The sequence below is a fragment of the Cynocephalus volans genome, chromosome 4 (genome assembly GCF_027409185.1).
Source record: "Cynocephalus volans isolate mCynVol1 chromosome 4, mCynVol1.pri, whole genome shotgun sequence".
NCBI classification, from domain to species: Eukaryota; Metazoa; Chordata; class Mammalia; order Dermoptera; family Cynocephalidae; genus Cynocephalus; species Cynocephalus volans.
Genome location: NC_084463.1, coordinates 72,956,353 through 72,971,380, shown reverse-complemented (window position 1 = coordinate 72,971,380; position 15,028 = coordinate 72,956,353).

The window sequence follows — 15,028 nt, the reverse complement described above, 5'->3', positions numbered from 1 at the left end:
AATGCACTTTCTTAGATTTTGTATCAAACTTCACACATTTGTAAATTTTCCAGGAAGAGAGGTAAACGAATTTTCATATGGTACTAGGCTCAGGAGGTTCCTTGTTTTATGATTATTTCTAGCTGATATTCACATATGCAAGGTCATAAAGCCTGCACATAAGCTCTCTTAAATGTAGCTTGTTTTCCACTAAATCTTTGTGGCTCTGTGTCCTGTTTTCTCAGTGTGGATCTTTCTCATTTTACACAGATGGACTCTGTTTATAATATGGTGGAACTGAAAAAGTCCAGCAGTCAGATAACCCAGACAGTCTCATCTTCATTCTGTTTCAAGCCCTTAAATATATCTAGGTCTGTCTCTTCTCTCACTGAAGCAGCAAAAATAAGCACGGGTGACCTTTACTGTTCTGCTTAAGCAGAACCTGACCATTTCCTTTGAGCTTCTGTCAGGATTTACTGGAGGTTCCACCACTAGTCCTATGATTCCTATTTCCTGGATTTACCTGTACCCATCCTCCTTGGCTTGTCTTTTCATATACATGGAATTAAAACTTAAGGGAATAATTTGAATTATTTTTTTGTTTCTCTGAAGTGATGGGAGATATTCCATTAACACGTCAGAGCTCTGGTGACAGCTAACATCGATGTTAGGAAAAATCAGGAACTCATTTCTACATTTCAGTAAGAGGACATATAGTTTTTGCCCTGTACAATAGTAGATGAATTGAGTACTGTTAAAATGGTTCAAAAGAAAGGAAGTAAAGAAGGTGACTCAGAATTTTTAACTCCATTTCGTTCATGACTAAGCACCTTCAAACAGCTCTGCAACACTTTCACCTTTTCCATTTCTGTTCTCATGTCCTAAAATAAAGTTAGAATAGGATAACTACCGATTATTGAGCAATTGTGACACATCGAGAACTATATGTACTCGACATTTTTTACCCAATATTTTAAGAAACTTACCTGAGTTTGTCAGTTTAGCAGTAGACCTGAGGTTTCTAAGGCAGAGCTGCTTGAGTCCAAAGCCTATGATTTGGGATATATGACGGCCACTTCATATTTTTTTTTACCCTAATCAAGTGATGAGCTAGGCAAGATGTGTGTGATCACGGATCGTGAAAGATCCCCATAGCAAAGGTGAGTGGTGTAACGAAACATTTAGTTAGGTTAGGGAGGTAAGGGGGAAGGAAAATAGCAAAGTGACTAGTTCATTAGAGTTGATGGGAAAAGTTATTCTCATTCCTTGTCTTGCCCTTTCACCCCACTTCCTCAGCTACTGGTTGGGTCTTCGTTTTAGAGATTGCCCTTGGCTCCAAACACCTATAAGAAAAGCTGTATACATCTTTTAGTGTTTCTGAATATTGATCTATGGTGAAGTTTTTAATGATCTCATTTATAAGAGGAAAACAAGGACACTATCTAATAAATTACATGTAAGTAAAAGTATTAAATTGATGGAATATCTTATATTTGGTAAGATGTTCTTCCTACTATTTTAAAAATTATTGCATTAAAAATATTAAGGAAAAATAGTTTTTAGCTTTTATTTTGTTTTGTTTTTTGAATAAGGCTGGGTGAAATACTCTGAAATCCCAACATTTTGTAATCATAATTCTAAATTCATTTTGTAAATCATAATCTAAATGGATGATTCAGGAAGATAAATCTAGCAGGCATGTATTGAAAAGGAAAAACAGAAATAGAAGAGTAGAACAAATGGTTAAGAAGTTATTGCAATAATTCAGCTTGGAGTCAAGAGCCTGTTGTTATACTGTAGCAAGAGGAATCAGAAGAAGGGTTGGGATGTAAGGCGTAATTCCAAAGGAAGAACCACGAGGACTTTGTGCTAGAGGAAATAGATGGAAGAAAAGAATTGTTAAAGACATGTAGTGATTTTATAATTAGCTAAGCAGCTGTAGTACACCTAACGGTCTTGAAATTAACTCCATAGGTTCAAATTTAATGAGACTTCCACATCACTATGAGGAAAGCAGTCCGAAGTACTGCCCCATTGAGAATAAGTAGGGTTCTAGCAGATTAGTAGCTGAGTGAAACAGTTCCAGGCTCATAGCAGGTGCTTAATAACTGTTATTCGCTTCCAGCTATATGATTTTCTTTAACCCTCACAACTCTCTGAATGTAGGTATGGGTAGCCCACTTTGCAAATGCAAAAGCTAAGTTTTGTAGAAGCTAATTTTATGTGTCTGGACACTAACACAGCAGAGATCTGAATACAGGTCACAGAGCATCAGACGGGACCCCAGACGTCTGCTCTTTGTCAGAAGCACTACCACAAGCTACATCTGCATAATTTATCAGATTAACAGAAGAGACAAAATGGGATCCTCTTATGGCCTTGTTGATAAGACTCTTCTGCAATAAATTTAATGACAGCAAATGAGCAATCATACACTTAATCCCTATTATGTGCCAGACAGTGTACTAAGTTCTGGGCTTCAGAAGATGAATAAGACACGTGCTGCCCCAGAGGAGTGCAGTGCCTCACAGAAGACAACACAGACAGTAACATGGTAGGTGATACCAAGACTCTTGACTACGAACTCACCACTACCAATTTGCTATGTGGGAAGAAATATATAGACTTTTCTGCTTCATAATCTGTGAGATCATCAGATTTATATTACGCAGAAGCCTCAAAGAAAATTCACTAAGAAAGAGAGTTGAGCTTTATGAGACTATAAATTTTCAAAGCAGCTGTATAAAATAATTTCAAATAATCTTTCAATTAAAAATGATAATTAATTTTGTTCTATATTTGCTGAGTAAAGTAAGATATATTTTAATTATAACTAAGTCATGGAAACACTTCAAAGTCTTTTTTGCGTTCATATATTACCTCCATGAAAAGTATGGGTTTTACTTTCTTACTAATGTCCGAGGTAGGGTCCAGGGGGCCTGACAGTCGGCCTCATCCTGCCCCATCCTCTAACCAGGTTCTTGACTCTGCCATAGGAAAGAATTTAAGAGCAGAGACACAGTAGAAAGTGAGAACAGGTTTGATATAATGAATAAGAGATACAGATTTCACAGAGAGAGGGTGTCATAGCTCCAGAGACTGAGCAGGGCCCACACCAAGTTTAATACAAAAGTAAGAAATACATGCTTAAAGTTTGGTACAGGGTGCAGGCTGGCTGAAGAGAGTAAGCAGCCACCTGCCAAAAGTAATACAAAAGTAAAGCATACATTTCTCAGCCAGTGAAGTGCGGGTTGGCCCCAGGAAAGTGAGCAACAACTTGCTGAAAATAAGTTTGATACAAAAAGAAAGAAATACACACTCCACAGGCAGAGTGCAGGCTGGCTCTAGGAGAGCAAGCAACAACCCCACCTTCTGCTGGGATTTAGCTTCTATAGTTTTTCTGTCTAATGAATATTCAATTAAGGGGGTGGTCCCTAGTTATGTAATATAGTCTTGCACATGCTCAGTTAGTCTCCTCTTTGGAGCATGTTCATTGGTCAGATCCTATCACATGCACCAGACATATTCAAGAACATTCTGTGCTCTCTAGCACCTCTAGTGGAAGGTCATTCACCTACCAGGGTTATATAACCCTTCTCTACTGAGCATGCCCAGCCACTGGATTTGCATAAGCCAGGCCCCTGAGTTCTCAATTTCTCTACTGAGCATGCCCAGCCACTGGATTTGCATAAGCCAGGCCCCTGAGTTCTCAATTTCCTCCTGTTGGTACTGAAAATAGGTTCCACTAGTAACAATAACTTTCCTCTAGGGGAGGGTCTAGAGGATGGATCTGAAACCTTGGGGAATGTCTGTAACCCAGAGGCATGTCCTGCAACTTGAGCCCAGGAAAACCGTGCACCTACCTCATTACTACCCAGATGAACCAGCAGGTAGAATTATTTAAAATAGCCATCATCTAAATTTTAAATACTTATTTGAAAGTATTTAAAAGGGGAGATATTGGTCAAAGGATACACAATTTCAGTTAGAAGGAATAAGTTCAAGAGATCTATTGTACTTCATGATGACTATAGTTAATAACAATGTTGCATGCTCTTGAAAATTGCTGAGACCAGATTTTAAATGTTCTCACCACAAAAAAAATAAGTATGTGAAATAATTCATATCATAATTAGCTCCATTTAGCTATTCCACAATATGCACATATTTCAAAACAACATGTTGTACATGATAAATATTAGGATACTTCAAAAAGTGAGTGGAAAAATAAAATTAAAAGATATTAATAATAAATAAAATAAAAATAAATAAAATACAATCTTTCAATGAACTTTTTTTTTTTTTTTTTTTTTTTATTTATTTATTTATTTTTTTTTAAATTTTATTTTGTCGATATACATTGTGGCTGATTATTGCTCCCCGTCACCAAAACCTCCCTCCCTTCTCCCTCCCCCCCACCCCCCCAACAATGTCCTTTCTGTTTGCTTGTCATATCAACTTCAAATAATTGTGGTTGTTATATCTTCTTCCCCCCCCCCCCGGTTTGTGTGCGTGTGTGTGTGTGTGTGTGTCTGTGTGTGTGTGTGTGTGAATTTATATATTAATTTTTAGCTCCCACCAATAAGTGAGAACATGTGGTATTTCTCTTTCTGTGCCTGACTTGTTTCACTTAATATAATTCTCTCAAGGTCCATCCATGTTGTTGCAAATGGCAGTATTTCATTCGTTTTTATAGCTGAGTAGTATTCCATTGTGTAGATGTACCACATTTTCCGTATCCACTCATCCGATGATGGGCATTTGGGCTGGTTCCAACTCTTGGCTATTGTAAAGAGGGCTGCGATGAACATTGGGAAACAGGTATACCTTCGACTTGATGATTTCCATTCTTCTGGGTATATTCCCAACAGTGGGATAGCTGGGTCGTATGGTAGATCTATCTGCAATTGTTTGAGGAACCTCCATACCATTTTCCATAGAGGCTGCACCATTTTGCAGTCCCACCAACAATGTATGAGAGTTCCTTTTTCTCCGCAGCCTCGCCAGCATTTATCGTTCATAGTCTTTTGGATTTTAGCCATCCTAACTGGGGTTAGATGGTATCTCAATGTGGTTTTGATTTGCATTTCCCGGATGCTGAGTGATGTTGAGCATTTTTTCATATGTCTGTTGGCCATTTGTATATCTTCCTTAGAGAAATGCCTACTTAGCTCTTTTGCCCATTTTTTAATTGGGTTGCTTGTTTTCTTCTTGTACAGTTGTTTGAGTTCCTTATATATTCTGGATATTAATCCTTTGTCAGATGTATATTTTGCAAATATTTTCTCCCACTCTGTTGGTTGTCTTTTAACTCTTTTAATTGTTTCTTTTGCTGTGCAGAAGCTTTTTAGTTTGATATAATCCCATTTGTTTATTTTTCCTTTGGTTGCCCGTGCTTTTGGGGTCGTATTCATGAAGTCTGTGCCCAGACCTATTTCCTGAAGTGTTTCTCCTATGTTTTCTTTAAGAAGTTTTATTGTTTCAGGGTGTATATTTAAATCCTTAATCCATTTTGAGTTGATTTTAGTATACGGCGAGAGGTATGGATCAAGTTTCATTCTCCTGCATATGGATATCCAGTTGTCCCAGCACCATTTGCTTAAGAGGCAGTCCCTTCGCCACTGAATAGGCTTGATGCCTTTGTCAAAGATCAGCTGACAGTAAGTGTGTGGGTTGATTTCTGGATTCTCTATTCTATTCCATTGGTCAGTGTGTCTGTTTTTATGCCAGTACCATACTGTTTTGGTTACTATAGCTTTGTAGTATAGCTTAAAGTCAGGTAGTGTTATGCCTCCAGCTTTATTTTTTTTGCTCAACATTGCTTTGGCTATGCGTGGTCTTTTATTGTTCCATATAAATGTCTGGATAGTTTTTTCCATTTCTGAGAAAAATGTCTTTGGAATTTTGATGGGGATTGCATTGAATTTGTATATCACTTTGGGTAGTATGGACATTTTCACTATGTTGATTCTTCCAATCCAAGAGCATGGGATATCTTTCCATCTTCTTGTATCCTCTCTAATTTCTCTCAGCAGTGGTTTGTAGTTCTCATTATAGAGATTTTTCACCTCCTTGGTTAACTCAATTCCTAAGTATTTTATTTTTTTGGTGGCTATTGTAAATGGGCAGGCTTTCTTGATTTCTCTTTCTGCATGTTCACTATTGGAGAAAAGAAATGCTATTGATTTTTGTGTGTTGATTTTGTATCCTGCTACTGTGCTGAAATCATTTATCAATTCCAACAGTTTTTTTGTAGAGGTTTTAGGCTGTTCGATATATAGGATCATGTCATCTGCAAACAGGGACAGTTTGACTTCATCTTTTCCAATCTGGATGCCCTTTATTTCCTTCTCTTCTCTGATTGCTCTGGCTAGTACTTCCAACACTATGTTGAATAGGAGTGGTGAGAGTGGGCATCCTTGTCTAGTTCCTGTTCTTAAAGGAAAAGCTTTCAGCTTTTCCCCATTCAGGATGATATTGGCTGTGGGTTTGGCATATATGGCTTTAATTATGTTGAGATACTTTCCCTCTATACCTAACTTATAGAGGGTCTTTGTCATGAATGAGTGCTGAACTTTATCAAATGCTTTTTCAGCATCTAAAGAGATGATCATATGGTCCTTGTGTTTGAGTTTATTAATATGGTGTATCACATTTATTGATTTGCGTATGTTGAACCAACCTTGCATCCCTGGGATGAATCCCACTTGATCGTGATGAATAATTTTTCGTATGTGTTGCTGTATTCTGTTTGCTAGTAATTTAGTGAGGATTTTTGCATCTATATTCATCAGGGATATTGGCCTGTAGTTTTCTTTTTTGGTTATATCTTTACCTGGTTTTGGTATCAGGATGATGTTTGCTTCATAGAATGAGTTTGGGAGATTGCGTCCGTTTCAATCTTTTGGAATAGTTTGTAAAGAATCGGTGTCAATTCCTCTTTGAATGTTTGGTAAAATTCTGCTGTGAATCCATCTGGTCCTGGGCTTTTCTTTGTTGGGAGCCTTCTGATAACAGCTTCAATCTCCTTTATTGTTATTGGTCTGTTCAAATTTTCTACGTCTTCACGGTTCAGTTTTGGGAGCTTGTGTGTGTCCAGAAATTTATCCATTTCCTCCAGATTTTCAAATTTGTTGGCGTATAGTTGTTTATAGTAGTCTCGAATGATTCCTTGTATTTCAGATGAATCAGTTGTAATATCGCCTTTTTCATTTCTAATTTTTGTTATTTGAGTCTTCTCTCTTCTTTTTTTTGTTAGCCATGCTAATGGTTTGTCAATTTTATTTATCTTTTCAAAAAACCAACTTTTTGATTCGTTGATCTTTTGAATTGTTTTTTGGTTTTCAATTTCATTCAGTTCTGCTCTGATCTTAATGATTTCTTTCCGTCTGCTAACTTTAGGTTTGGATTGTTCTTGTTTTTCTAGTTCTTTAAGGTGAAGTGTTAGGTTGTTCACTTGCCATCTTTCTATTCTTCTGAAGTGAGCGTTTAATGCAATAAATTTTCCCCTCAATACTGCTTTTGCAGTATCCCACAGGTTTTGGTATGATGTATCATTGTTTTCATTAGTTTCAATAAATTTTTTGATTTCCTGCTTGATTTCTTCTTGGACCCATATGTCATTAAGTAGAATGCTGTTTAACTTCCATGTGTTTGTATAGTTTCCAGAGGTTTGTTTGTTATTAATTTCTAGTTTTAATCCATTGTGGTCTGAGAAGATACATGGGATAATTCCAATTTTTTTGAATTTATTGAGACTTGATTTGTGACCTAATATGTGATCTATCCTGGAGAATGATCCATGTGCTGATGAGAAGAATGAATATTCTGAGGTTGTTGGGTGGAATGTTCTGTAGATATCTGCCAATTCCAATTGGTCTAGAGTCTTGTTTAGATCTTGTGTTTCTCTACTGATTCTTTGCCTAGATGATCTGTCTAATATTGACAGTGGGGTGTTTAGGTCCCCTGCTATTATGGTATTAGTGTCTATTTCCTTCTTTAGGTCTAATAGAGTTTGTTTTATAAATCTGGCTGCTCCAACATTGGGTGCGTACATATTTATGATTGTTATGTCTTCTTGATGGATCAGTCCTTTTATCATTAAGTAGTGTCCCTCATTGTCTCTTTTTATGGTTTTTAGTTTAAAGTCTATTTTGTCAGATATAAGAATAGCTACTCCAGCTCGTTTTTCTTTTCTGTTTGCATGGTAAATCTTTTTCCATCCTTTCACTCTTAGTCTGTGTGAATCTTTATGGGTGAGGTGGGTCTCTTGTAGACAGCATATAGTTGGGTCCTGCTTTTTGATCCAGTCAGCCAGTCTGTGTCTTTTAATTGGGGAATTTAAGCCTTTTACATTAAGAGTTGTTATTGAAAGGTGTTGATTTATTCCTAGCATTTTATTGGTTGTTTGGTTGTCTTAAGTGTCTTTTGTTCCTTGCTTTCTGATTTACTGTTTGTTTTCTGTGTTTGTTGGTTCCTTAGGTTGTAGATAGTGTTTTTGTTAGCTTGTTTTCTCTTCATGAATGCCATTTTTATTATACTAGCGGGTTTAGATTTTTCTTGGGTTTTTATGGCAGTGGTAGTTATTTTTCAGGAACCAAACCCAGTACTCCCTTGAGGATTTCTTGTAAGGGTGGTCTTGTGGTAGTGAACTCCCGCAGTTTTTGTTTGTCTGAGAAATATACTATTTGCCCCTCATTTCGGAAGGATAGCCTTGCAGGGTAGAGTATTCTTGGCTGGCAATCTTTGTCTTTTAGTATTTTGAAAATATCATCCCATTCCTTTCTAGCTTTTAGGGTTTGTGATGAAACGTCTGATGTTAACCTGATTGGGGCTCCCTTATAGGTGATTTGACGCTTCTCTCTTGCAGCTTTTAAGATTCTCTCTTTGTCTCTGAGTTTTGCCAATTTGACTATGACATGTCTTGGAGAAGGCCTTTTTGGGTTGAATACGTTTGGAGATCGTTGAGCTTCCTGGATCTGAAGATCTGTGATTTTTCCTATACCTGGGAAGTTTTCTGCCACTATTTTGTTGAATATGTTTTCAATGGAATCTCCATTTTCCTCCCCTTCTGGAATACCCATGACTCGGATATTTGATCGCTTATGGTTGTCTGATATCTCTCTCAGATTTTCTTCCATGTCCTTGATTCTTTTTTCTTTCTTTTTGTCTGCTTGTGTTATTTCAAACAGCCCATCTTCAAGTTCAGAGGTTCTCTCTTCAACTTCGACAAGCCTGCTGGTTAAACTCTCCGTTGTGTTTTTTATTTCGTTGAATAACTTCTTCAGTTCAGCAAGTTCTTCTACATTTTTTTTCAGGACATTGATTTCCTTGTACATTTCCTCTTTCAGATCCTGTATACTTTTCCTCATTTCATCATGATGTCTAGCTGAGTTTTCTTGTATCTCATTCAGTTTCTTTAGAATTATCACTCGAAATTCCTTGTCAGTCATTTCAAGGGCTTCTTGTTCTATAGGATCTAGAGTTTGAGATTTATTAACTTTTGGTGGTGTACTTTCTTGATTTTTTGTATTTCTGGTATCTTTTTTTTGGTGTTTATTCATTGTGGCCGGGGGTTTCACAGTTCACCAGTTTGAGACTAATGACTAACTAGGATGTTGCTGTGGTTGCCAATTTGGTATGGCTCCCTCCATGACTGCTCAGTTGGCCTCTAGTGCCTTGTGTGTGTGGTTGCCTCGGGTCTTGGGCTTCTCCGGGGAGCCACCTTTCTGGTCAGCTTGGATTCTGCTGGGCTGGTGGGTCACGTACCACAGGGTGTGTGATCTCTGTTGAGCTTTCACTTCCTGTGCTGGACTTCTCCCTGTTCCGTGTGCTCTGGCCCAGGCTGTTAGATCGTGCAGTAGCGACCCCACCGGGTGTGTGGTTTTTGTCGAGTCTCCGCCTCTCTGGCCGCACGTCTCCCCACTCTGTGCGCACTGTGCTGGACTGGGGCGTGTCTTCTGCACCCCTCGTCTAACAGCTGGGCCTTCAAGACCCTGCTCGGTACCGCCTCGCCCAGGAAGTCTACCAGGTTTCTGCTGGGCACAGACGACCGGTCTCTCTGGGTGCCTTTGTGGCACTATGTAGATCTTTCTCGGGTCTTGTTCACCTTTGTATCCCCCCAGTATAAACCGAGTCTAGCGCCCACCTGCAGCCTGGTTCCGGCAGGTTCAAGCGGACCTGGGAACTCTCCTACCACACTATTCCCAACCAGAAATTCGTTAGGCTTTTTTCCAAACTGGTGGCAGCACAGATGGTATCTGCCTCCCAGTAACAGGGAGTTTACCTGGGGCCGGAGTCCAGGGTATGGTGGAGTGACAGTCGGCCCGCCCGTACTTCCTTGCCCTCCCGAAACTGGCCTGGGACGCCCTCCGCCACCAGCCCCGCCAGAGAACCGCAGAGGGAGTGGGAGCCAAGGCCGGTCCGCAGGCTCCGGAAAGCCTGGCGCCAGGCCAGCAAGTGGGAGGGCTCAGTGATGGCCGAGCAGGGCGGAGCTGCCCGTACCTGGGAAAATGGAGGCAGCACGGGCGGTGAGTGGGCTGGTGGTGCTGGGGTGCCGCGTGGGCATCCACCCCCCGAACAGAGCTGTGCCAGGGATCACTCACAGTGCTGTGCCAGGTCGGGTGCTCGCTCTCTGTCTCTGGTTTGCCGCCTTTCCCAGTTCTCGGCCGCTGCCGCCTCGGGCTGTTCAGTCGCGGCGCGGCTCGGGCGCTCCCAGGAATCTTCTTTAATGCCGGCCTGAAACCTCGAATCCTGAATAGGGCAGCTGGCCGCCTTCAGTGCGGCCCCGGCCTCCGGGATCCTGGCTGCATCCACAGCAGCCCTGGCGCCGTGTTCCCTTTTTCGAGACTCACTTTTGCAGCTAAGAATCAGTTCTTTTCCTGCTCCACACTTCAAAGCTGTTGTCTGTAAATGAGGCAGCCTCTCCTGCCGGGGGCAAAGTGGCGGTCACCCCCCACGACCGGTCAGCAGCAGCAGTCCTCCCTTAAGAGATGGCGAGAGGAAGGACCACAAGTTTTCCGGCTGCCTGAGTCCCAGTGGCCGCCTTTTCCACCTCAGCTACTCCGCGCCAGCCGCCGCACCCGCCGCCATCTTGAAAAGCCTCCATGAACTTTTTGAAGTACCCACATATATACAATTTTTATTTGTCAAATAAATAAATAAATAAATGCTAAAAACAAATACTTAATCTATTTAGCTCTAAATGCAATCAGTGCTTGCAAGGCGCTGGCTTAGATATTATACTTATCCTGTCATTGCTCTTGCTCAGTAGTCACCAATGACTCCCTGTTGCCTGCTCCTTCACTCTGGTTGTCTTCAATATGACCACTTGCTACTGGCCTGGACTTGCTCTCCCTAGGACCCCCACACGACCTTTTGCTCCCCTAGCAGTGTCATGACTCTTCCAGCAAAAACACTGTACATCCTAACCCTACACCCCCGCTGCACCATATCCATACATACCCAAGGTAAGTGCTGTGCCAATACTGGGCATTCTTGCTCTTAAATCTTTGTCTTACTCTTGCCCTTATGTGCCTGTATTGGGGGGGGGAGGGGCGGGGAATGGAGCATTCCCTGGAGATTGGGGATGAGGGAAGGAAGAGGAAAAGAGAAGTCAGAGTGTTTCTCTCCTCCCTCTGTGCCAGGGGCTCCTTCTTTAGTAATAGCATCAGCTTTTCTGTGGCTCCAGCTCCTACTCCATATGCCCACTGTGGTTCCATCTTTCACTGGGTGACCCTGGTTGTAACATAGACTCTTCCTGTCTCCCTCCAGCCTAAGGAAGGTAGTGGCTTTCTTGCTACTAATCTCTGGGCTGCCTCCCCCGCTTCCTGTGGTCTTTGTAGATCTTTCTATCACCTGTGTAACTAATTATGAGCATTTCATTGCCCATTTCAAATACTCGAAGTGGTTTCTGCTTACCTGACTGTACACTTATGATGCAGTTCTCAAAAAATGGGAGTCATTCCCTGTGTGCAAGCCATCATTCTTTTTATATTCATCTTCTTATTTAACCCTCACAGTAATCTAAAGGGGAAGGTTTTACATCTGTATGCTATAGAAAAGGAAAGTGTTTCACCTCTCTAAGCCTCAAGGTCACACAGTTAGTGACGGAGTACAGATGGGAGCAAAGTCTAACTACTTTCCACTCATTTTTACCTTTTTATTTATCTGCCAATTTAGATCATAACCTTTTTAGAGTATCTTTTTGTCTCCTCCATTGTATCCGGCACAGTTGGGAACAGTATGGGTAGAGGCTCAATAGTACTTACCAACTAATTGATTCATTGTATAAGAAACATTCAGCCACAGGACACCTGTCTTTTAAGAGCATACTTTAATCATTTCGGTTGTTTGCTCCCATCCATTTTCTCTCAGCCCATCTGACATAGGAAGACAACAGGGAGGAGACAATTCAAGGAAGAGAAGTGAGGAGGCACCACCAGGGGTAGAAATGTTTGATCCTAAGAAAGCATGGCCACCAAGGTTTACATCAAGTGGCAAAGGCTCAAGGCTCAAGAAACAGAACAAAGGTTTGATTCAGGAGGGCAAAGCAGAGACAGAAATGGCAACCGGATGTCAGAGACATGCGCTGGATAATCTCTTTCTGAGATGAACCATGGAATACTCAAAATAGGGCCAAGTTGAAAGAAACAGAACTGTGTAGGAATGAGAGAGGAATGCAAGTCCCAGCCAGCTGGCTTGGATATAATGCAACATGCCAGATGGAGATCAACGATCTAACACACAGAGAGAAATTCTAGAACCCCAAAGACGGGGTTGAATGGACTCCATGGGAGTGGCCATTTGTTCGTGTCACTAAAACTCACACTGATGAACTTAATTTCTCCCAATATTTCATCCTTTTGGTCTGAAGCTATATAAGACCCTTTCGACCCCCTGGTCGTAGTGATATCATGCCCAGCTCAACTCCATCAATTATGAGGACAGCTTTCATATGGCAGCCAGTTTGTAGCTAGGCCTGAGGGTGGGTGCTGACAGAATCCAGTCTACTAGGAACTATATGACCTTCGACATCTCCTTTCCTTTTAAAGAGAGTTGTGGCACTTTTACCAGGAATCTCACAGTTGTTGGCATCCATTTAGTTGGAATAAAATAGGAGGTTTGGCCTTGGAGATTGCTGGGGATGTTGGGAACGACCTTCTGAAGCCTTTGCGAGTAAGAGCTGTCCCTTCTTTCCTCAGCTAGCATGGCCTCCTCTTCTGTCTCCTTCCCATTGAGAACGTTAGCCCTTTCCTTTTTAAGAAAAAAGGGGAAAACTTTGAGGAACTAGTCTTAGCAGAACTAGACAAGTAAGGAAAGAATTTGAAGAAGGGAGAAATCAATGGAATCACACACAGCAGCAAGTTTTGTATGAGAAAGTCCTATTGGATTTGGTAAAATGTGAGTTTTTGGAAACCTTTGCCAGACTTAAAGACTGTAAGGGCAGAAATCAGGTGAGTGGGAAAACCATGTGTATGTTCCTCTTTAAAGAATATTGGCTAAAAAATATATAGGGAAGGAGGATGTTAGAGGAGAACATACGGATTAATTGATGGAACATAGTTATAGCAAGATGACATGTGAGCATAGGCAGACTTACAAGACTTAGATTAAGGAAGGACCGTTCTTTCTTTGAGAAAGGAGGTACAAGAGTAAGGATGGGTGCAATGGAGAGTTTTGTAGTGGTGAAGGGCAATGGGAAAGTTCACGACTAGGTTTCCTCTAAATGCTTTTCACTAATTTTATAACTTATTCACCTCTTATTAGTTCAAATGCAGATTATTAAAATAGCATTTATGCAGGTCAATACTCTGTTTTCTCTCAAATGTATTTCTTATTACTCTTCCTTTCCTATGCCCTGTATTATAGGGAGCTGCATATCCTAGGATCTCTTTCTTCTGGTCTCATAGGAAGTTTGGGTAATTGGTGGCAATTATGGAAGATTGGAGGTAGGAGGAAGGGAGAAACTAGGGTACTTCTTTCCCTCCCTCTTTCTCTCTGCTTCTTACGTGTCTGGCAGGCGTTACACCTCCACCATGGCTCAAGATCTTTCCAAGCTGTGTTCCCAGCTCTCATCCAGCAACTCCTGCCCTCCTTCTGGCACCTTCCTGACAGCCCCAGTGTCTAGGGTCTGGAGTCACTCCTGCTGTTGTCTTTCTGCTTCTGCTAATCTCTAGGTTGCCTCACCACCTCCTTTTGGCTGTTTATCATTTCTGCTCCGTGTATAACTGATTTCTTCTTTGATTAAATTAACTCTATTTGAAAGAATTAAAGTGATTTCTCTTTTTCCAGCTGGACCCTGACTGATGAAGCATCTATCCCCTCTAAGTCACTTATATAACCACATGTAAGGTGTGATTCCAGTGCATCAGCAAATTAACTTTAATTATATGTATTCTTTCTGAGAAACATACTCAGCTACAGTCAAAGTTTTCTAAAATATAGACCACCATGATAATTTTTCCCTTTGTCAGAATTACTATTGAGGTTAAATGGTTATGAAGTAGTATATTAGCTTTTGAAAATATTTTTTAATTGTTGAATTTAATTAACCAGTCACTCCACAGAAGAGTAATAGAATACTATTTCTAGATAGATCTCTAATCTATAAATAATTGAAGCCTGTGGTTTATCTTTATTTTGCAATGTTCTAAATGTCTCAAAAAGAAACTTCCTCACTCTGGAATATATTATGGCACACAGAAAAATAAGTATATTCTCTAAGTTGTTATGTAATAAATAACAGTATTGTTTGTCTCGTAGAAGCTGGTATAAGAATTCCTCATAAGGCAAGGATGGCTTCTTTTGACAAATTGCTTGTAAAGTTCTTGAGATGGGAAATAAGTTCTCCAAAAAGGGCCGGGGGATTTTAAATTCCTGGGGGAAAATATAGAAGGATGGGAAAAAGCACCAATGAGGTTCCAGAGATGCTGCTTGAAGGAGAAAGAGAAAACACTTTCCCTTAGCCCCAGTATCCCTGGCTAAGAAAGGACTTGGAAAAAAGTCCATTGTCATGTCTTTTCTTTCAAATTGTTGGCTGTTGGATGTG